Here is a 24,775-nt window from a genome sequence, read left to right on the forward strand (position 1 = left end):
CAGGCCAAATAATAACCCTGTCTAGTGACACTTCTCTAGTCTAATTCTATAGCATAAATTCTGGGGTGGAATTTATGAAGACAAAAATTTAAAAAAGACTGATATAACAGTTTTATTTTCAATAGCAATGTTTACAACAAATTACAAATTATATCCTTAATAAATATTTAAACTTATGAAATAGAAATTTTGAATTTCAACTTAAAAGTTATGTAAGGAGGTGAATAAGTGAAGTCGCTCAGTCGTGTCCGACTCTTTGAGACCCCATGGACTGTAGCCCACCAGGCTCCTCTGTCCATGGGATTCTCCAGGCAAGAATACTGGAGTGGGTTGCCATTTCCTTCTCCAGGGGATCTTCCCAACCCAGGGATCGAAGCCGGGTCTCCTGCATTGCAGGCAGACGCTTTATCCTCTGAGCCACCAGGGAAGCCCTAAGGAGGTGAATAGTTTTTCAAATTCTTTTAGAGACACACACATGCCTGAGAATCACTTTCTAATCAATAAATACTGGACTCTCAATCATCTCCACCTCTGTGGGCGACTTTGAGCACTCCATTCTGGGCTTAAAGCGGGAGGTGGGGGTGGGAGAGACTGGTGGGACGGTGAGACGAAGGAAGGTAGGCAGAACTAGGCCAGCAACGAGTATCTGCTGAAGGCCCTGCTCAGTGTGGCCTTGTGACTACCCATCCTAGTGGCTGGAACTGCTGCCATCCTGTCCTTTGTTACAAAACTCACCACGAGGCCAGCAAAGGATGAGGGAGCTGTGAGGATCAGGGGCCTTCAACTCACAACCGAATTATCCCAGGCAACCAGCGCAGTTCAGTTCTGTGTTATGACTGAGAAAGTCAGAGCCTTCTCCTTGTTGTTTCTCCCCCATTCCCTTTCCATTGCCTTTAACCTACTAGAGTGAATTTGGCACTGCTGTGTTCTGCTGACTTCACTCACACTTGAAAATGAGTGTTGACCACCAAGTACAGAAATGGTAAAAAAAAACTGGTCTGCCAGAGCTGGAGAACCTGGCAGAAAGGGTATTTTCCACTCTTGGAGAGCTGCATGTACATTTTCTCCTCAGGTAGATACGGGGGAACCAAAGATGCTAAGCTTCTCTATCATCACTCTCTCACTTTAAGAAATAATCTCAGACAACACCAAAGTGACACGATTCATTTCTGTGCAGAGTGCCTAATTTTATTGTTTTTTTTTTTTTTTTTTTGAGGGGCTTCTCACACTTTGCTGATTTTAATAACCAGCATTTGTGTCCCATGTTTCACATCAGTGTCTGAGCCAGTGTCTACGCGGTTGGCCATTTCTCCGCAGCCAGGACTCTCGATATAGCAGATTGTTCTCAGGTCTCTGAAGCTTGCTCTGCAGGCGCTATTTGCTTAGGTCTTATCTCAGAGTGGTGTCGTTCTACAGGGGCTGTTAGGCCTGGCCTGGCTGCTTTTGGCTCAGTCTATGGAACTGGCTGAAGCTTGGCCCTTCTTGTTCTCCTTTGTCTTCTTGTAGTTATAACTTTTGGGGAGTATTTTTTTCTTGAACACACATGGAGTGGTCTTTTTACCTTCTTATATATCTTCACCACCTGTTAAGGCAACGGTGAGCCCAGAGGTCACTGGTTGGGAGAAGGGTGGGGGGAAAGGGTGAGGGACTAAGGAGGAAGTTTGTGCCAGGCTGGGGCAGGATTATCTCGAGGTGAGGGAAGGGGGCAGAGGGTGTAAATGGGAAAGAAGAGGAGGAGCTTGGGTAGGGTCATCTCACCTTGCCTCTTGATCCAGGCTGAGAGAGGGTCTTCCTTTTCTTCCACCGCTTGGTGCTTGTGGTTTTTGGCTCCCAAGATTGATCAGTCACTTTTGCCATGTTGAAGCCACTCAGTTGTCTGCCTATCTGCCAGGCCTGCCCTCTGTATATATACCTCTCCCCAGGACAATGAGGAGTCACACCTGTTCTGCTTTATTTGGTCATCAGGACACTCCCGACAGCCAATGGCGGCTCTGGGGAGCTGATACATCATAAAGGACCACTCCTGAGGGGTAGAGGTGCTGGGAGGCCCACATGCCCTGGCTAGAAAAAGTACCCAGTAAAGAGCCATTCCTCACTGACCTGCTACCCCTTTCTCTCTCCATGTTCTGGTTGTACACAAGGCAGAGAGGGATGTTTTCTCTAAGTCATTCCCTATGGTTCATTCTACTGACTCCCACCCTTTATCATCACCTAGTATTTGGATATCTTACCTAAAACCAGCAAGATACAGGTAGGGCAGCCTGATCTGAAAAACCTAGGAATTAGGGAATTGGAGGAAAGTGTTTGAGCCATGGTGTCCATCACTGTCAGTCCAAACAGGAAGGCTTTGAAACACAACTCAGGATAAGATGGGTGTGTGTGCATGTGTGTGCACACTAGGGTCACTCATTCCCCCAAAATAAGATTAAAGTTATGAAATACGATTAGGTATCTACCTACATACCTACCTACCTATGTTTATGGGTAATGTATGTGAATACCTTTGGAGAAATTAATCTTCAAAGAATCAGGGATTTTTAACTTCAAATTTTCTGATGGCTGATAAGCAGAGATCAGAAGTAGAAGCTCCCCTCAGACCAGAGCTCACCTTTCTCCCTGTCGGTATCGTCCCCTCTACAAACAGCAATAATGACAAATCTATGGACAGAAAGTAGATTAGTGATTGATTAGGGCTGGCAGGAGAGTAGAGGAAATAGGAGGTGACTGCTAATGGTATGTGACTTCTCTGGTGTGATGAAAATGTTCTGCAATTAGATTGTTGGGATGGTTACACAACTTTGTGAATATGCTAAAAATCACTGAATTGTTAATATGCCAAAAATCTCTATAGAGTATGATTTATATTAAAATACGTCAACCACAATTCTGATTCAAATTAGCTGATAATGCATATTTATCTCTTTCCCCTCAAGAGGCCATAGCACAATGATAATAAAAATTCGTAAAACCACAGTATGAAGAGAATGCTAGAGGTCATACATGTCTGAGAAAGTACATTTCTAGGAGAAGGAAAACTTGTGGAGACGTTAGCTACTGAAACAACAGGGCAGGGAACAGTACAGTAGAGAAAAGCAGAGTGTGGTCGAGGGGACAGCCACACTTTCTGCAGAACCTGGAAGTATCTCAGTATGTGGTAGTTTAGTCACTAAGTCATGTCCTGCTCCTGTGACCCCATGGACTGTAGCCTGCCAAGCTCCTCTGTCCACGGGATTTCTCAGGCAAGAATGCTGGAGTGGGTTGCCATTTCCTTCTCCGGGGGATCTTCCCAACCCAGGGACTGAACCTCTGTCTCCTGCATTGCAGGCAGATTCTTTATCAACTGAACCAGCAGGGAAGCCCAGTGAAAGGATGAGTACCCTAAAACTCAGAAGGATGATCTTGATACTCCTCTACTAGCTATGTAGATGGCTTAGGAATGGGGGATCGGGAAGGGACTAGGGCAGTAATCTGGTTTTTAATTATTTTGGTTATTATTATTATTCCAGAAGAGGCCTGCCCACCTGGAGCTAGTGTTCCTTTAAGATCCAGGAGAATAAATTGACAGTTTATAGGAACAGACTGAGTTGCCTCATTAAAAAAGCTTTAGTGACTGGCACATCCCAAGACAAAATTTGCCTCCACATGGAAAATTTGGTCTACTGCATCAAATAAATTTAACTCTTGCTACAGCTTCATTTTCTCTTACAGATTAAAAGAGGTCCAGGCAGCCATGCCAAATTAAATTAAAATCAACAAAAGAAATCAGCTTTATTTGCCAAGATTCTAGAGGGTAAAACTACATACAAGGGTGGGAATAACATGGGGAAAATGTTTGGTTCGGTTAAAAGAAATAACTTCCTAACAATTAGGGGGAATTCAAAAGTAGAACAGACTCCTCTGGGAGGTAACAAATCTCCATTCATTGAGAACCTATGTGCTGATCAATGTTATATAAAACAACCATTAAGACTCATAGCTACACTCAAGGTTCTTTTCAGTATATGCTGGGGAAAAGAGAGTTTTGTCTTAATGTCCTTCTGAGTTCTCTACCAAGCAATCACTCTTTAGCTTCCCAAAGACTTCCCTGTGAGTACCTACTCAACTTACCCCCTAGAACTGGAGGTAGAGTCCTCACAATAGAAGCTATCCCCTCACAATCACGCCAGAGGAGGTAAGAGAGAGGCAAGCCTTCTTAAAAAAAAAGTTTTTTTTTTTAGTTTAAGTTGAATGGTTTTATTGAGCATATTTAAAAAAAATTTTTCCCCTCATTTGTGCTTCTGTACATGTGGTAAAATGTCTTCAAAAGGGATATTCACTGGGAGTCAGCTGCTATACTGTAGTACATAATCAGCATGTTTCTCTGCCTTTTTTCTCCATGGTATTGACTTTTTTTATATGACCAAGTCTATCTTGTAGAATAATCTGTATTTTTCATTTTCTTTGTGACTTCAATTTAAGATAGTCACTTCCTCAATAATACAAAGACCTAGGAGAAACTCTGAAATTACTTTCCTCAAGGGCTTGATTAAATTCTCAAAAGGTTAATTTCTTTCCAGGCTTGGTCTGGGGGTTGAGGGGCTATGGTAGTTCTGGGATAAAAAGAGAAATCAGATACATTTCCTTTGCTAAGATGCTGAAGAAACAAGATTGGCCCACTGGCCTGGCCCTAACACACAGTTAGTGATTTCTGTGGTCTACTTTCTCCACCTCTGCTGCACTCATGAATCTGGGTTTCCCTTCTTCCATTTTTAATCCCCAGCAAACAATTCCTCACATGCCTGTGAGTGAGGCTTTATGAAATCAGATCCCCCATTTTTTTTTTTAAACAGGGTTTGTGAGGTCTAGTCCTTACCTACTTTTTGAACTTCAGCCTGTCCTCATTACATCCTATATACAGATATTTATTTATAGGTATACAGATATTTATTCATTCACACACAAGTATTTCTGCAGTGCCTATTATTTAATTTTAAACACATTATTCTATATTATTTTTTTAAAAATTTATTGTCTTTGTTGCTGCACTTGGGCTTTCTCTAGTGGTGAGTGGAGGCTCCTCTGTTGCAGTGTGCAGCCTTCTCACTGCAGGGGCTCTTCTTGTGGCAGAGCACAGGCTGTAGGCATGTGGGCTCCGCAGCTGTGCTGTGTGGGCTCTAGGGTGTGTGGGCTTCCGTAGCTGAGGCACACAGGCTCAGTAGTTGTGGTGCTCGGGGTTAGCTGCTTCATGCTATGTGGAATCTTCTCAGACCCGGGACTGAATTCATGTCCCCTGCACTGGCAGGCAGATTCTTAACCCACTGCGACACCAGAGAAGTCCTAAAACACAGTTTTAGACAAAAGAGAAAGATCTTTTCCTCATAGAACTTAATGTCTTTTTGTTGCTTGAACAAGCCCAGCTCCCTCCTGAGCCCATCTCAAGGGCCTTTGCCCAAGCTCTTCCCTGCCTAGAATGCTTTTCTTTTCACTTCCCGTTCCTTTTCTGACTGTTCTATTTAAAGTAGTTTCTCTACTTGTGCAGTGGAACTCCATTTGTTTCTTTCATAGCTTATACCAGGGAGTGTGTGTGTGTGTGTGTGCATACGGAGGTTTCTTTGTGTGTAATACATCTGTTTTGTAAAGCTGGATCATGTTCACTTAGTTCACCAGGCAGAAGAGCCTGGCGGGTACAGTCCGTGGGATAGCAAAAGAGTCGGACATGACTTAGCGACTAAATAACAAATACACTTAAAACTTTTCATAATGACTGTTAGCATATCATAGGGGTTCAATAAGCACTAGCTAAAAGAATAAATTGTGATTTATGTGTTATCAGATTGACCACCTGACATCTTGATCTTAAAAACATTAGTCGTCTAATAAATGCTATGAATGTAAAAACTGTAATTCTGAGTCTCCAATGCTATCCCCTTTCTATACGGTGCTAATTTTTATAACAAGGTAAGCATATAAAAAGTATACATAGTTTCAAATATTTACCAGCTTACAGCAATATGATTATAAGTCATGGGTGAGGGAAAAAATAACCAGATACTCAACTGGACAAACAGGTTTTTGAGTCCAAAGGTAGCAAAGTGTAGTCAAATGAATAGAGAGCAAAACCAAAAACTGTTAAAAGAACTGGGGTAAACGCAGAGAAAGGGAAGTCTCTTAATGAGAACAGAGGACATTATATCCTTGACCAAGTAGATACAGGTTGCAGACTGCTGTGCTGGTCACAAACCAGGGGACCACATTAGAGACAATAGATATATTCTTATATTCCAATTACCCTGTGGGAAAGCAACTTCAGGTATAGGCCCTATGATCATAGATAGGTCAGTAGCGTATTTTTTTATTCCTATCACGTAAATTCCTTTTCATTCTTCTAACATTACACAGTGAATATAAAACATACATTCACAAAATACAGAACTTCCAGGCTAGATATAAGAATCAAAGATTTAAAACATCAAAAGTCACGCTACCCTGGTGGTCCAGCGGTTAAGCATTCACTTTGCAATGCAAGGAACATTGGTTCAATTCCTGGCCCAGGAAGATCCCACATGCCAGGAAGCAATTAAGTCCCTGCGTTACAACTACTGAGCCAGCAGCGTTCTAGAGCCTGAGCCGCAACTACTGAAGCCTGTGGCTTAGAGCCCGTGCTTCCCTACAGAAGTCACCACAGTAAGTTCGCACACCACAAAAAGAGTAGACCCTGCTCCTAGTGACTAGAGAAAACTCGATAAAACTAGTGCAGCAACAAAGATCCACCACACCCCTCCAATCTTAAAACAAAACCAAAAAAAGGTCTATAAAGTATTCTTTGATGGAGTGAACTGCATAATTATTGTATAATGGGCTTCCACATAATAATTCATTTGAAGAAATTCTTTTAGAAAGTCTGAAAACTACTTGTCTAAAGGACAGAAGAACTATTACAATGATATAGATTTTTTTTAAAAAGTAGCATTTCAAAGTGCTACTATTGATTTGCATAAATAAGGCCAAAAATTATCAAATATTCCATGTCCCATAAAGATCTAAAATGCCCAAAATAAAATATACATATCTACTTTGTACTGACATATTCATTAATCAATGTATTGCTGACTTTTGGATCTTGCTGACGTATAAACAGGCTTCAAATGCGTAATTTGAATTTAGGGTATCATTCCTGACCTTAAAAACTGTTTTGGAACCTCGGGCAAGTGACTAACATATGTCATATATAAAAAGGACTGGTTGTCCTTAATACTTGAAGATTATGTAGCTATAATAAGGCATGTTTTACCTGCATTACTCCTTGCAATTATGATATAGTGTTAAACTCTTCACAGCTATGACTTCTTTTGGTAGGATCCTGTTTCTGATTTTAGTTCCACTTCTGCCTAATGGGATTAAATACTTTCCTTAAATATATTTTTTTCCCCTAAAACTGCTGCAAAATTATCACCGTATCTATTTTGAGCTACAGGTTAAGTATTTCCTAATTCCTTCTGCCTTTAACATAAACTATACCAATCCCAGGGACAGGGGAGCCTGGTGGGCTGCTGTCTCTGGGGTTGCCCAGAGTCGGACACGACTGAAGCGACTTAGCAGCAGCAGCAGCAGCATACCAAACACAAATGAAAAAAAGTTATTTGCAAAGTTTAATGTTTTAAAGAAGTAAAGTACTGGAAGTCAATAAATCAATTCAACATAAGTAAATTATTGAATCCTGAGACTGAATAATTATAGGACATAAATAATTTGAAATCTTAAAATATAAACCAACTCTTCTATTGCTTTTCATAATCTAATCAAGGCCTCTAAACCTTTTTTAAATAAATTTTTATTGGAGTATAGTTGTTTCACAAAGTGTTAGTTTCTGCTGTACAGCAAAGTGAATCAGCTACATGTATATCTGCCCTTATTGGGATTTCCTTCCCATTTAGGGTACCACGGAGAATACTGAGAAAGCTCTATATAATAAGTTATCATTAGTTACCTGTTTTATACGCAGTAGTGTATAGAGCCTCTAAACTTTCTGATCACATAGCGTGTACTCATTTTCTAGGGTTGCTGTAACGAAGTGAATTAGGGGCCCACTCTACTGTAATATGGAGGCTTCCCTTGGTAGCTCATATGGTAAAGAATCTGCCGGCAAAGCAGGAGACTCGGGTTCAGTCCCTGGGTAGGGAAGATTCCCTGGAGAAGGCAACAGCTATTCACATTAGTATTCTTGCCTGGAGAATTCCATGGACAGAGAGGTGTGACTGGCTACAGTCCATGGGGTCGCAAAGTCGCATGACTGAGTGACTGACACTAATATGACCTCATCTTGACCAGTTACATCAGTAATGACTCTATTTTCAATTGAGGTCACATTCTGAAATACTAGAGGTTAGGATTTCAACATAAATTCTGTGTGTGTGTGGGGAGGGGGACACAATTCAGCCTCTAACACACCGTAATACATATATATTTATTTATTTAGAAATTATTTACATTCAGTACTGCAGTAAGAATTATATACACTGTAGTCCTTATACAATTAGAAAATTTGAAAAGACAAGACAGGTAAAATATAGATATAAATAGTATTTCCTTTATGAACCCTAACATGTGGTGTTGCACATTCTATGGATTATACACAGTTCACCAATTTCAAGGACAGTATCATCTCTTTGGCTTGGTACCTCCTACCTTCTAACATCTTCCCTCTGCTTACTTAGCCTGCCTCTTCTGTCACCTACCACATACCTGGCATTCCAACCAATCTGAAGTATTTGCATGAGCTAGACCCTTTCTCTAGAGGTTCAACAACTCTGCACAGGCTGTTTCCTATTGTTAAATGTGCTCATTCTCTTCACTTCACATGAACACACAGTGAACTCCCAGTCATTTTCTGAAATTCAGCTCAAATGTCATCTCTGGAAAGCTTTCACAGACTGTTCTGAACAGCACAAAGCACTTTTTCAGGGCACATTGTTCATATCTCTATTATTGTAAATTTCTATTTAATATACATGTAACACACACATATATTTAGATTGAACTGATATTTGAACATTTTGACCTAAAAAAGATGCAATTTCATGTGGTTCAACTTAATACTTGACAACAAATCCACTGAGAGTATGGACTGTATTTTTCATTTTTATATTTCCAGTGACTATAATGGAGTTTGACAAAAGCATATATATCCTTAGTACATGCTTCTCGAAATTAAGGGAAGGCTTACACACCCCTTCCATTTTCAGATTTTCCTGTTCAAGAATGGGTAGATATTGACTTGATCCTATATGAGTTTCATTGGCTTTATTTAGTTAATAGTATTTTAAGTTACTTTCCCTTGCTTTTGTATCTCTGTATATGCAGAAATCTCTTCAAGAGAAACACTTTTTTTTTAAAAAAAGAAGAAGCTATATAAGTTTTGTTTGAAGCCAATATAAAAACATTTCACAACTTTACTGTTTTACTTTCAAAATACTTTTATGCTTTTGAAAAAAACATAATCATAAAAAAGGAATATAAACAGGAGAGCTAAATAAAGATATTAATTATATAAAGTGTGGTATTTTAAATTCCAACAATATTTTAGTAAGAGCTAATATAAATCTAATTTCAGAATATCAAATTTTTCATATTATTTGGTTTGTAGAAAAGCTGTGATAACTGAAATAGCATTTAAGTATTACATGGAGAGTTAAAAGGCAAGGTACGGAGAAGTGTTCAGCTAGAGTTAGGAAGCAAGACGTGGTGAAGCCTGGGAGAAATTAGCAGGAAGTGAGACAGAGATAAACATTTTCCATGCTTCCTCATTAAGCACTTAAGTTAACAAAATGCATGCAGTGAGTCTTCAGCATGCCAAGGCAGTCAAGGGCAACACAGTTCAGAGAGTCTGGCTCTCATCCACTGTAGAGACTCTTCTCCTTTTATGGCACTTCATGTTTCTTATACTCAAATTACAAAACACTTGTTGCAAAGAAAACCACATTAAACATGTCATTATTTCATGTCTTCTTCTAAGTGCTCTTTGCTCAGCCTCAAGTCTTTTTCCATCTTTTTGCCTTCTAATTTTTAAAAATTCAGCTCAAATATCATCATCTCTGGGATTTTCTCCCTCACTCCTCCAGCTAGAGTTGATGATCTGTCTTCTGCATTTTCACTGTATCCAGTGCATGCCATCATTGCATTATTTTAACCACAGTGTGATAATTTAAATGTTGACATTTATCTTCTCAATTATATTATCACACAGTTCTGGGTACACTAGATACTTACTGCCATTTGTTACACAAATAAATTAGTAAGAAATGAAGTGAGAGTCTGGAATAACAAGGCACTGATGAAAAGCTTATTTGGAAACAGAAATTGTGACTACAGAGTGAAGTCCACCTTGTCTATTGCTATATTCCTAGCATTTAAGTCTACTGCTTGGTACCATGTGGGTGCTTTGGAGGTTCTAGCAGGGGAGTGTAACTACTCATATACCCCTGACCAAAGAATGGTCTTCCTTACTAGGGAAGGTGGTCCTCTTTGACTGAGTGTGCAGCTTTGGGAGGGACACACACGGAGAGGTGAAGTAGGAAGTGGACACTTGCCGAGCTAGTCAGATCAGCTGAAACAACCTCGGCAATTAAAGGAGTGACAGATGTTGCAGCCAGATTGCCTTCAGAGCCTGTAAGTATTCACTAACTAAATACTTAAAACACATGGAAAATAAGAAAGAGCAGACTATCTAATAATGGAAGATAAACTGAAGAAGGGCATCTATAAACAAGTAGTAAGAGAAGTATCTCTAGTTTAAGAGGTAGTTATATCAAGGAATAAAGAAGCTGTAAAAAAAAAAAAGCTGTAAAAAGTAATAAGATCATTGATTAGCAAAATTTTCACAAAAAAGTTACTAAATATACACAGGAACTGGGGGAAGAGTCAATATAAGTTCATGTAAATATGATTTATGTTTTCAATTAGAGTGGTCAAAGACATTAGCATGCCCACATAAATAACAGTTCTTTACATCTGCAAAAAATTCTGTATCTTTTGCCACTAATGTATTTATGTTTTCCTGCTTAATGCCTCTATTTTGGGCATCAAAATGGTACTTAATCTCCAAATGGAGTTAGTTGTTCATTTACAAGCATACCATACCACTCGTGTCCAACCCTTTGCGATCCCAGGGACTGTAGCCTGCCAGGCTCCTCTGTCCATGGAATTCTCTAGGCATGAATACTGAAATGGGTAGCCATTCCCTTCTCCAGGGGATCTTCCCAACCCAGGGATCGAATCCAGGTCTCCCACATTGCAGGCTGATTCTTTACTATCTGAACCACCAGGGAAGCCCATGACAGCATACCTGTACTTTATACTGCTGCTGCATTATTTTAGGCTTGCTTTCCTATGATATACTGAAGCACTTAACTTAGTATCATCATCAAACAATATTTAAGAGGATCTGTGTACCTCTAATATTGATCCCCATGTACTGACAGTCCACTGTGAAGAAACAGAAATCACTGAATGTCTTTATCACTCACACTTTTCATATATCAAGGTAATGGGCAAGCTACGCTGGTAGTTTGTAAACTCAGATGGCAAGATAAAGATTACAGGACAAACTCAACCCAAGGTTACAAGAATTATACAAGGAGAGCTTACCCTCTTTGCTTGGCACTTGGACTTGTCCATCTATGCTGGCAAGGTTTCATGCCTTGGTATTCAAGGTTTCCAGGTACCTGATTTGTACCTTCTTTTTCTGTCCTCCTTCACTAACACCCAGTGACATTATTTTACAACTTAGTGTTTTCTACTCATTGGAATCAAATATAGGGATTAAACACGAGACTAGGATCAAAATCCTAAAAATAGCAATTATAATAGACTTAATTAGAGCTTGTGTTGGATTTAAAAGTTAACTTTAAAGTGGGCATTTTATGGTTTTTTTAATTTTTAGTTTAGCTGTTTCAGTTATGCATCTATTTTTCAATCTAATGGTATACAGAAGCAAGAGTTCATCTGACGGGAATCAAGAAAAGCCAGCAGTGGTGGCATCTGAGGCAAGATACATGTTGCTTCATGGCTCTGTTCATTAAATATTCAGAAAAGCTTTTCAAATTAGAATCTGTGAAACTAAAAAGTAAGATCACTTTATGACAGTCAAAGTTTTGCAATTTTCTAGCTCTACTGACATACGCACAAAACTGCTCTTCTGTGGGTCATCTCTTCTGGGAATCTGTTAGACCTGCTTCAGGATGTTCAGGTTACCCGGACTTTGCTACTGAATCATAAAGTGTCTTGAGAGTTCAAGCCACTGTTTTTATAGATCTGTTTGTCCACACCCTCTCCCACTCTCACTCCTTCTCCTAAAAATATTCTTGGCCTCGTATGAGATAAAAGCACTTGTGTCTACCAGCAACCAAAGAAACACTGCATCTTTTCTGAATGTGTTATTTCCTAAACATAAGTAACCAAAATTTCTAAAATGGTATGATCAATGTTTAGGTTTAAAAGACTTTTTTAAAAGATGTTTTAAGACTTCTGTTTCCTCTTACAAGATAGCACACATTAGAAAATTAGTTCAGTGTCAGAATAAATATAGAATCCAGTTCAGTTTTGAAAAACACCTTGTAAGGATTTTCAAAACACAGGCTGACATGAAACGTGCACAAACATGAGGCTTACACAAGACACTAAGTAAACATCATCCCCCTACCTACAGTGATGGTCTCAAGGTGTGGCTGAAACTTATGAAGCAGAGCATACTTACTTTGGAGGTAAAGTTTCCCTGTTCAAGAACAAAGCAAAGGATAAGTGGCAAAGGACTCATGAATTGGATACAGGGTTGGATTTCCAATCTAGAAATTCTATGAGTTTATCACCTTTACACCTCTTTGCCACACTTAGGTTTCAAGGTTATAATATCTACCTTATGCTTTACCTACCAATTCTTAGCTAAAAAGTTCCCTCTTTTCAGAAAACTGACTAGTACTACAAAACTTATGCTTTTCTTTTCAGAGATTTACAACACTGAGTAAGGCTCCTGTCATACATTTTACAGGCTTCCCATCCTTTTCCTAAAAATAAGCATCAAAATGATCTGATGTCTTTCCAACAAGAATTCTGGCAGCAAAATTAATCTCCCAAGAGACGTTATGGATGGTTTTCAGTTACTCTATTTGGCCCCTTTTATTCTACATTTTATTCTACATTCTCCCTGCTTGGTGGTTGCTGCTGGCTCTCCCAACGAAGCCTTTAAACAGAGGGCACTCTCTCATCTACAATTATCAGCTTCCCCCAAACTTAAGAACATACTCAAACTGGAAAGACCATGATTGGGCAAGCAGTTAAGCCACATTTGTTGTAAAGTGATATTAATGGTTAAGAGTTCAACTCGCCTACAATGTAGAGTAAGTAAAATATGGGCTGAAAGTTTTACATTTTGATAGTTGAGGGTCTTTCTTTTTCCTCACATCCAAGTTTCAGGCAGGAGAGAAAGGGGGAAGGGCAAAGAGGCTAAATGCCCTCTCCTCCTCTTAAATAGCTATCCTGAAAGCCTTGCCCAGACTTCCCAGGATACTCACTGTATCCCTAGGAATAAGGAAGGTTGGGCAGTCTAAGCTTTTTTTGTTTTCAAACTAGGCACATTGCACCTGAATGAAATAAAGTTAGGGTAGTAAGGAAAAAAGGGGAACAAATATTAGCCATCTCTACTACAGACATACTGAATTTGAGGTGCTTTTGACATACCTGTGGAAGATGCTAAGGTGGTTAGGTCACAAACACAAGAGGACCAGGAGGTTTACAGATATACATTGGGGAGCTGTTACTATAAAAATAATTTATTGACATTATGGCCATTTTTGTCCCTTGGACTGCAAGGAGATCAGACCAGTCAATCCTAAAGGAAATCAACCCTGAATAGTCATTGGAAGGACTGATACTGAAGCTGAAGCTCCAATACTTTGGCCACCTGATGCAAAGAGCTCACTTATTAGAAAAGACCAGGATGCTGGGAAACACTGAAGGCAGGAGGAGAAGGGGATGACAGAGGACGAGATGGTTTGATAGCACCACTGACTCAATGGACCTGAGTTTGAGCAAGCTCCAGGAGATGGCGAAGGACAGGGAAGCCTGGCATGCTCCAGTTCATGGGGTCTCAAAGAGTCAGACACAACTGAGTGACTAAACAACAATAAGGAAGAGGAATAATGTGAGGGAAAAAAGACCCTTAAATTGAAACTTGAGAGTCTCTAGAGGAGGCACCTATAAACTATCATGAGAAGGAGCTGATATAATGAGCCTGAACTGTTCTTGAGATACACAAGTGAATAGAGGCAGTTCAATTCGAATGAAACTAAGATCATGGCATCCGGTCCCATCACTTCATGGGAAACAGATGGGGAAACAGTGGAAACAGTGACAGACTTTATTTTTGGGGGCTCCAAAATCACTGCAGATGGTGACTGCAGCCATGAAATTAAAAGACGCTTACTCCTTGGAAGAAAAGATATGACCAACCTAGATACCATATTAAAAAGCAGAGACATTACTTTGCTAACAAAGGTCCGTCTAGTCAAAGCTACGGTTTTTCCAGTGGTCATGTACAGATGTAAGAGTTGGACTATTAAGAAAGTTGAGTGCAAAAGAATTGATATTTTTGAACTGTGGGTGTTGGAGAAGACTCTTGAGAGTGCAAGGAAATCCAACCAGTCCATCCTAAAGGAAATCAATCCTGAATGTTCACTGAAGGACTGATGTTGAAGCTGAAACTCCAATACTTTGGCCACCTGATGCGAAGAACTGATTCGTTTGAAAAGACCCTGATGCTGGGAAAGACTGAAGGCGGGATGACAAGGGGAAAACAGAGGATGAGATGGTTGGATGGCATCACCGACTCAATGGACATGAGTCTGAGTAAACTCTGGGAGTTGGTGATAGGGAGGCCTGGTGTGCTGCAGTCCTTGGGGTCGCAAAGAGTTGGACATGATTGAGTTACTGAACTGAATTTGAATGATAATTCTCTCCTGATGTGCCCATATCCATCTTCTATTTATTAAAAATTTTTATTTTGGATACTATGAAAGTAAAAGTAGTGAAAGTGTTAGTCACTCAATCATATCTGAGACCCCACAAGACTACAGCCCTCCAGGCTCCTCTGTCCATGGAATTCTCTAGGCAAGAATACTGGAGTAGGTAGCCATTCCCTTTTCAAGGGGATCTTCCCAACCCAGTGATTGAACCCAGGTCTCCTGCAGTGCAGGAAAATTCTTTACCATCTAAGCCACAAGGGTGTTATAAACTATACAGCTAAACAAATGCTGTTAGGGTATTTTAACTTTTTCATGTAATCCAATCTCATAATAATTAATTGTCTTTTATTTTTTAAAGTTATTTTAATTATTTATATATGCAACAACTCTACTTATAATATATGGTATATCTCAACCCTGGGACCTCGAATAGGTTCTTTTCTACTTCTTAAATTTAAGAAAGATTATAATCAGGGTAAGGGAAAGGATTTACATAATCATCACAAAGCCTAGTGCTGATGCATGCCTGAGAAATTAATAGTGAATCTGTGGTTCAATGTGTTCTCTTGTCATATATTTATATGGATGCAAACTTGATAACAATCTTATTTGTCAACAGAAAAGGCAATAATGTAATGTTATATAACTTAACAAGTTTCCTGTTCTGTAGTTAATTCCAATAGTCCTTTTAACAGGTTAGGTGTGGATGGATGCAATGCTTGTCAATAGTTTTTTTTTTTTACTTCAGTAGTATAACAGAAGGCTTTCAGATGAATACAAAGAAACTGGTCTTAGATATTATGTTTTGTTCCAGTTCAAAAAACTTTTTGAATTTGACAATCTTTATCTTTTAACTAGATAATTTCATCTATTATATTATTTGTTGATGCTTATAAATTGGGATTTACTTCTAAAAAAAAACAAAACAAAAAAAACAAAAAACTTTTTGAAATTTATTCAGAGTTGCTTAACTGCCAAGATTCTGAAGATAGTTACGGAAGGATCAAAATTGACCCTCTTAGTCCTATTTACTATTCTATTATCCAAATAGACCTTTTCTCCTAAAAGACAAAACTATGTCAGTATTTTTCTTAGAGTCCTGACCTTCCTTATATGAGGTAAACATCCATAAAATCTCACGGTATAAACTTGGCATTGTTTGACCTATTCAGATCTGCAGCTAGAGCTATTCTGCACTTTTGGAAATGAGTTATAGAAAGATATTCTGAGTTGTATAAACTTGCAATGCATCAGTGTGCTAACACATTGAGAAAGAGTGAAACATTTACTAAGAAAGTCACTATGACTGAAATGTACATGTAGGTATAATCAGATTCATCAGAAAGCTAAATTTTTTACTTCTTTGTGTACATACCATTGCATCATCACAGAACTATTCTATCAGTTCCTGGTGAACAACTAAGTTGGTTAATCAAAATTCAGGCTGAGTCATTAATTGATTTATCCATTCAATAAACATTTGGTGAGTGTTTAATGCATACAAGGCATTTTGCTAGAGCCACAACACAGAGTACTAATCACTATATGATCATGATATTGCTAAATGGCAGAGATACACTGGTGAATAAAAGTAAATAAGAAAGACATGGTCCTTGCCCCCAGAGAGCTTACTGTTTACTGAAGGAGACGGATGATAAAAAGGTAACAACTGTAAAATAGTTATAATCTGTGATAGAAAGAAAGAGAATGCAATGTCAGAAAATAATGAACAGAGGAAGGCCTGTCATGACATCTGAAAGAAGAGAGTAGGGGTGGGAGGGAGGAAGCATTCCAGGCAAGGAAATAGCCTGGGCCAAGGGACTGAAGCAGGACTGGGAATGATTAGGGATCAGAGAGCAAGTCGTGTGACTGATGTAGCAGGAGCAAAGGTGAGTGTGGAAGAGACATTTACCCTTTCACATGGTATAAAGGTACAAATCAACATCCTAAAGCCAAGAGTCAGCAAACTATATATTGCAGGTCAAATCTATCCTGCCTGTTTTTATAGTTTTACTGGAACACTGCCCTGCCCATTCATTTATATATTGCCTATGGTGCTTTTGTGCAACAAGCAGTAGTTGCTACAGAGACATGCAGTATGCAAAGCCTGAAATATTTACTCTCTGGCACTTTATGGAACAAGTCTACTGCCTCCTGTACTAAGTGTGGAGTAAATTACAACTGACAATATGAAAGTTGAAAAAGTCAGGCTTTCCTAAAGCATAGAACCACTCTTTATATGCTGATTCACATAAGAAAAACACATAAAGATGAGCAGGTTAATGTTATAGAGGTAGGGTTTAAGATTTCCATTCCAGAAGGGTAGAAGAGATGTCTTTAAGATTAATACAGGGTTTCATAAAGCACAAGGACCTTTTATCCAAGCGGGTCAAGAACCTGGACAAGGCCTGAGGATAGTATACCTGCAAAGTAAAAATGCAGTTAGGCTCAGGAGTACTGGAGGACATTATATAAAGAAAAAATCAGATTCTAGGAAAACACACTAAGCACTGCTAACATATATTTATTACAGCTAGAAGTTTGCATGTATTTCTTTGCATGCATATGTGCTCAGTCACTTCAGTTGTATCCTCTTTGTGATTCCCTGAACTACAGCTCGCCAGGCTCCTCTGTCCATGGGATTCTCCAGGCAAGTATACTGGAGTAGGTTGCCTGCCATGCTCTTCTCCATGAGATTGTCCCGACCCGGGCTCGAACCCACAGCTCCAGCATCTCCTTCATTACAGGCAGATTCTTTACCCACCGAGCCACCTGAGAAGCCCATTTATTTGCTTAGCATCTATCATTTTTAGCAACTGACAAGGTAGGGCTGTGAGTTAAAAAATGAATAAAACTCTTCAGTTCAGTCGATCAGTCATGTCCGACTCTTTGTGACCCCATGAACAGCAGCACGCCAGGCCTCCCTGTCCATCACCAACTCCCGGAGTTCACTCAAACTCACGTCCATCAAGTCAGTGATGCCATCCAGCCACCTCATCCTCTGTTGTCCCGTTTTCCTCCTGCCCCCAATCCCTCCCAGCATCAGAGTCTTTTCCAATGAGTCAACTCTTCGCATGAGGTGGCCAAAGTACTGGAGTTTCAGCTTTAGCTTCATTCCATCCAAAGAAATCCAAGGGCTGATATGCTTTAGAATGGACTGGTTGGATCTCCTTGCAGTCCAAGGCACTCTCAAGAGTCTTCTCCAACACCACAGTTCAAAAGCATCAATTCTTCGGCGCTCAGCTTTCTTCACAGTCCAACTCTCACATCCATACGTGACCACTGGAAAAACCACAGCCTTGACTAAACGGACCTTTGTTGGCAAAGTAATGTCTCGGCTTTTTAATATGCTATCTAGGTTGGTCATAACTTTCCTTCCAAGGAATAAGCGTCTTTTAATTTCATGGCTGCAGTCACCATCTGCAGTGATTTTGGAGCCCCCCAAAATAAACTGACACTGTTTCCACTGTTTCCCCATCTATTTCCCATGAAGTGATGGAACCAGATGCCATGATCTTAGTTTTCTGAATGTTGAGCTTTAAGCCAACTTTTTCACTCTCCTCTTTCACTTTCAACAAGAGGCTTTTTAGTTCCTCTTCACTTTCTGGCATAAGGGTGGCGTCATCTGCATATCTGAGGTTATTGATATTTCTCCCGGCAATCTTGATTCCAGCTTGTGCTTCTTCCAGCCCAGTGTTTCTCATGATGTACTCTGCATAGAAGTTAAATAAGCAGTGTGACAATATACAGCCTTGACATACTCCTTTTCCTATTTGGAACCAAGCTACCTTAACCAAAGCAACTCACTTTTTTTTAGGTCAGAAGTCAGACGAAGTTATCTGACCCACAGATATGTTTACCTTGTCTTGGGTAGTTTCTTAGGATACCTCATAAGAAAAAAAAAAAAATTAAGGGACTTTCCTGGTGGTCCAGTGGTAGATTCTGTGCTCCCAACACAGGGAGTGCAGGTTTGATCCCTGGTTGAGGAACTAAGATCCTACATGCTGCATGGTGTGGCCAAAAATATATATAAATGAATAAAAATAAATGCACACTCCCATTCATTAAAACATTTTGAAAAAAATCTAGATATTTAGCAAGTAGGCTTGCTTCATTTCTATATTGCTACAATCAGCAATGTACCTTGTAGATATAGATAAGGCATATAATTCTCAGTTTCCAGTCTTCACTACTTCCTATTATATTACATTCAGCCTGCCTTATTATTTTTTTAACCTATCAAGAGCATTTGTCTGTAATCTCTGGTCCTCATCTTTTCATAAAGATCATAAATCTGTTCTTTATATAATTCTTTTCAACATTTATTTTCTAACCATGTCCCAGATACTATGCATACAAATACAAATAACACATCATCCCTGCCCTTGAGGAGCTCTCAGGCTAGAAGCTGAGACCAATGCGTTAAATGATCCTAGGCAGAATGATGACAGCACAAAGGAACAATCAACTCTACTCCGGCAGGTCAGGAAGCACAGTACTAGGGAGATGCTTGGACCCAACCTTGGAGGGGTATTCCAGGCAGATAGACAGAGCAACAAGGAATGCTACTCTTTTGGCAATTACGCATAGTTCAGAATAGATCAATCAGTGGAAAGATGCAGGAGGGTGAGAGCGATAGGAGTGCTAAGGTTATATCAAGGATGGCTTGTATTTACACTAGGAAGAGTGACTTTTATCCCATATGCCAAAAGGAATTAGTGAAGAGACTGTGGCATAATCAGGTTTATGTTTCAGAAATATAATTTTGGAAGCAGCATGGAGGACAGTTTCTGATGGAAGACTTCCAGTTAGGAAGGTATCAATGACAAAATCCAAACTGGTTTGAGGCCTGAAGGCAAGAGGCAGCAATAGGAATGGAAAAGAGAAACTGGCTAGAGACAGTGGCTGACTAACGAGGAAGATGAAGGGGGGAAAATGTCAATAAAGACTACTCGCAAGCTTGTACTTGAATGATGAGGTGTATAAAAAAAAATGCAGGAGAATTAATGCATGGGAGGATGAAAATGGGTGGTATAAAATCTGAGGTGTAAGTGGCTACAAATGTGGCGATACCCATTTGGCATCTGGATAAGAGTCAGGAATCATGTGGAAGGCCAAGGCAGGAGACAAAGACTAGGAAACTGTCAGCATTTATGATAAATCAGAAGACACCAAGATGCATACTATCATAGAGGGGTGTGTAGAGTTAGATAAAAAGCAACTACATATTCCTAAGAATCCCCAACACTTACATGGAAGAGAGGGAGCAATGCTTAGCAGAGAAGCAGGTAGATGTGGGGCAGGGGTAGCAGTATAAAGATGAAGAGAATCAGAGTACCAGGAATTGAGGTGATGGCAAAGGTGTGGTGCAGATTATATACCTAGATTTTAGGCTGGATAGAGAAGAAAATATAGAAAGGATGAATTTGTGTAGGGTTGCCAGATTTACTGGAAACTAAAAAAGAGACATTCAGCTAGATTTGAATTTCAGATAAACAAAGAATACTTTTTCAAGTATACATATCCCAAATATTGTATAATACATACTTATACTAAAAATTTATTCACTGTTTAATTGAATTCAAAATTAACTGGGGGCAGGGGATTAACTGCTTGCTGGATATCTGAAAATTTAACTGAGTGTCCTGTATTTTATCTGGCAATCATAATTAATTGAAAAGGAAACATGTAGAGATGGGAGTTCTCTGAGGTTACAAGGCAAGGGCATATTGTAGAGGACTGAGAAAGCAGAATATTAAAACACTGCAGTTCAGAATTTCAGAGATGGAAGAGTGATGAAAAGGATCAAGAAGGGGTCCATTGGAATTTGTGGCTGAAACAGAATGGAAATGTAAGTCCAAGGAGAAACAGTACATGGTTCATTAGTATGGACACTGACTTCAGTTAAAATGATGGCTGGAGGATAAAGGGGATGAATATGTAGCAAAGTCTTTAATAATTAAAAAATAAAGTAGAATATGGGAGAGATTAAAAAAATATATATATAGTCTGTATTCTTGTCTGACACATGACAGCCAAGTGTCAGACAAGAAGATGGAGAAATTGGATAAAGGGAGTATGTTGTCATAGAACTGCTGTTGTAGAGGAGTGAAAGAGATGGGAGAGATATGAGTTAAAAACAACAGGCAGAAAGAAATGGGGATGAGAAGCAAAGGAACAAACAAGTTACTAATCTAGTCCTGACAGGGAGGGAAGGCTTTTCCAAATAAATGAAGCATAGCTTGAGCTGAGATCCAAAGGATGTGATGTCTTACAGGTATCTCATCTTCATCAGCTGCAAGATCAAAGAGCATCCCACACTTGTCATATTTTCAGTGTTTCCTAGCTCAATGAATGGTTCCACTGTCTGTCAAGTCATGCAGGTTAGAAATATAGGAGGTATTGGTGATATCTGCCTCCATTACATCCATTATCCAAATCATCACATAAGCATCAGGCAAAGAGAAAAGCATTCTATGTAGAGGAAACAACATATGCAATATTCCTAAATTGAAAGATAGTATGGTGCATTCTGGAAATTAAAGACCATTTACTTTGAAATAGAAGAGGAAGGGGCTAGATTATGATGGGTTTTGTAGGTCAATTAAGGATTTTGTTGTTTAAGATCAATGGAAGCCATACACAGGTCTGAAGCAGGAAAGTGACATGTTCAGATTTATGTTTCGAAAAGTGTATTCTGGGTAGAATGGCCAGCAGATTTGAGAAAATTAGAAAAGACGACGACCAGATAAAAGGCTAGTGCAATTATCCAGGTGAGAGGGGTGGTACTTGAAACAGGGTACCAACACTGGACATGGAGAGAAGTGGATGGTTTCAGTGCTAGTTGCTAGCAACTAGTGCTAGTTGCTGAGACCTGGTGGCTCAGACAATAAAGAATTCAGCTGCAATGCAGGAGACCTGGGTTCAATCCCTGGGTCGGGAAGATCCCCTGGAGAAGGGAATGGCTACCTACTCCAGTATTCTTGCCTAGAGAATTCCATGGACAGGGGAGTCTGGCAGGCTATGGTCCATGGGGTCACAAAGAGTTGGACACAACTGAGCAACTAACACTTAATACTTAGTGCTAGTAGAGATTAAGGAGAAGGTGATGGCACCCCACTCCAGTACTCTTGCCTGGAAAATCCCATGGATGGAGGAGCCTGGTGGGCTGCAGTACATGGTGTTGCTAAGAGTCAGACAGGACTGAGTGACTTCACTTTCACTTTTCACTTTCATGCACTGGAGAAGGAAATGGCAACCCACTCCAGTGTTCTTGCCTGGAGAATCCCAGGGACCGGGGAGGCTGGTGGGCTGCTGTCTCTGGGGTTGCACAGAGTCAGACACGACTGAAGTGACTTAGCAGCAGCAGCAGCAGTAGAGATTAAGCCAGTAGGATTTGGTGTTAATTAAGTAGGAATTCTCTCCTAGTTCAATGTTGTTAGGAATTATCTAGTTGTGAGGAAATGACTGATTCCAGGGGAGAGAAGAGATAACTGAGCATGTTTTGTAACAGTACTGCCTTAGACTTGGGTAAGGACCCTCCTCCTGCTACAAAGGGCAGGGAGTCCATGAGGTCAAGGGGCCATGTCTGCACACCTCTTTCAGAGTGGCTAGATTTGAGGGCAGATGGAATAGCTGATTACCCATCACTATTTGCAGGGGGTTTAGGGAGGGGCAGGCTTCCCTGGTGGCTCAGAGGTTAAAGCATCTGCCTGCAATGATGGAGACCTAGGTTCGATCCCTGGGTCGGGAAGATCCCCTGGAGAAGGAAATGGCAACCCACTCCAGTATTCTTGCCTGGAGAATCCCATGGACGGAGGAGCCTGGTGGGCTACAGTCCACAGGGTCGCAAAGAGTTGGACACGACTGAGTGACTTCACTTAGGGATGTGGACATGGCTTGAACATGTTGAGTGAGGTGGGTGAAGAAGCTTGGAATGGGAAAAGAATAGTGTCAGTCTGAGGACTCTAGAAGTCTGAGAATTCTAAATGTAAACTTGGCTTCCAGATTATTATTTATGGAGATTTGTGAAGGTAGTAGAATAGAATATATTTTTAACAATAGTTTGATGATTCATAACTTAAATATTTAGACACACGGTCTTTGGGCATCTGTAACCATACTCTTGCTCAGGCTCTACAAATTTAGGGTCAGAACTGATAAGAGAGTTTAACAGTATAAAAGAGTATAGTGCAAGCAGTAACATATTCAGATGACAGTTCACTTTAGCTGGACCCTTTAAGAGATAAGACTTTCCAGACTTTTGCATGGGTATAAATTTCTAGGTGCTATATTAATGTATATAAGAGACCCTTTCCTATTCCTGGAGGGCCAACAGTTATTTTAATTGTAGTGATTTCAATGTGATTTTGAAAAGCTTCTTAAATATCGCAGAAGTTTAGAGTGCAGAAGGGATCTTGGTGGTCCAATAAAATTTTCTCACTTAATAAGTAAACCAGAAGTTCTGACAGAAAACGAGCACCCTGACAGAAATCACAAAGCTAGTCAATACCACATCATTTCCAGTCCCATACTCTTTGTCCACTCTTGCACCAATGTCAGTTTTCAGGTAGATATCTACTGCCAGTCAACTCCAAAAGTTTACACTTGCTTTTATTGTTTTGCATTTTTAAAAAGTACAGTAAATACTTTTCATTACTTTAAAAATTCGAGGTACCTCAAAAAAGTCTATAAAGCAATATTAAGTTTTGACTCCAAAATATTCTTAAAACCAACCCCCTTTATCCCTCAAAAGTGAACACAAAATTAAGAATTCCAACTTCATGAACTCACAAGAAGTGGGAATTCTGGAAAGTTACTTTTAATTGTTTTCTACAAAGTTACAGGCAACTTAGGGCACCTTTTGGGATTCAATATATTCTCTGGTCATCTACTCATTTGACTACTTTTATATATATATATATTTTTTTGACTTTTGGGTCTCATAATCGTGCTATTCACTTTGGTTGCAATTACTGTAACTCATCTCCTCAAATTCTTTATCTTCTAAGCTACAAATCAAAGCACACACTTACAAAACATCAAACACTCAGAATGCTAACTAAACGCTAAAATACACACAAAATCCTCTTTCTTTTCAAACATCGCTATTGAAGTTTTAAGGGTATCTGAATTATAATAGTTAAAAAAGAAATTTCTCTAGGAGAGTCTTACCTTCAAGCTGGATAGTAATCCGAAACTTCTAGGTTTGCAAGTTATTTCCCTCAAAGCATTAAAGATGATCATAGCAAAACAGTAACGCATCTTGTCAGGACACCAAGCGATCTTTAGCCCCTCCCATCAACCGACTACTGCCTAATAGAAGGAAGGGTTTTAATTTCCGGCAAAATTTTCTCCTCACAGCTGAGAATCTGCGAAATTCGGCTTTTAGAGGGGGAAAAAAGAGGGGAGGGACCAAAAGGACCCCAGGGGAAAAGGAGGGGAAAGCGGTACAAGACAGAGTCGTCGAGGCAGAGACGAGCGAGACCTGGGTTCGGACTGACTCGGTGTCTGGAGTGAAGGTTCCTCTCAGACATTCACTGGGCCCCCGAGTTCACGCGGGCGACAACTCGAAGACCCTCCCCTCACAGCTTGCTCCGCCACTAACTACGCCCGAAGGACCTGTGACCTCCAAAACGGGTATGCTAGGCGATTCCCCACACAACTTCGGCTAGAAATTCGAGCTTTTGATTGGTTCTTGGAGATATCCCTCAGCGTGGCTCGCCCAATGGAGGGCCAGACCGCTCCGCCCCTTCCCCGCCCCCCAAGGAGAGCCCGCCCCT

At 40.0% G+C, this 24,775-nt stretch overlaps 1 long non-coding RNA gene across 1 annotated transcript; it reads right to left on the reverse strand.

Annotated features, from left to right (window-relative positions):
• Nucleotides 1–636: 636 nt before the first annotated feature.
• Nucleotides 637–24,640, reverse strand: LOC106700818 (uncharacterized). The gene is made up of 3 exons (XR_001351438.2): nt 24,168–24,640; nt 1,759–5,316; nt 637–1,582 (listed from the first exon to the last, which is right to left on the reverse strand). It is a non-coding gene; the product is annotated as an uncharacterized lncRNA (long non-coding RNA).
• Nucleotides 24,641–24,775: the final 135 nt, after the last annotated feature.

Source organism: Bos mutus, chromosome 4, assembly GCF_027580195.1.
Source record: "Bos mutus isolate GX-2022 chromosome 4, NWIPB_WYAK_1.1, whole genome shotgun sequence".
Taxonomy (NCBI): domain Eukaryota; kingdom Metazoa; phylum Chordata; class Mammalia; order Artiodactyla; family Bovidae; genus Bos; species Bos mutus.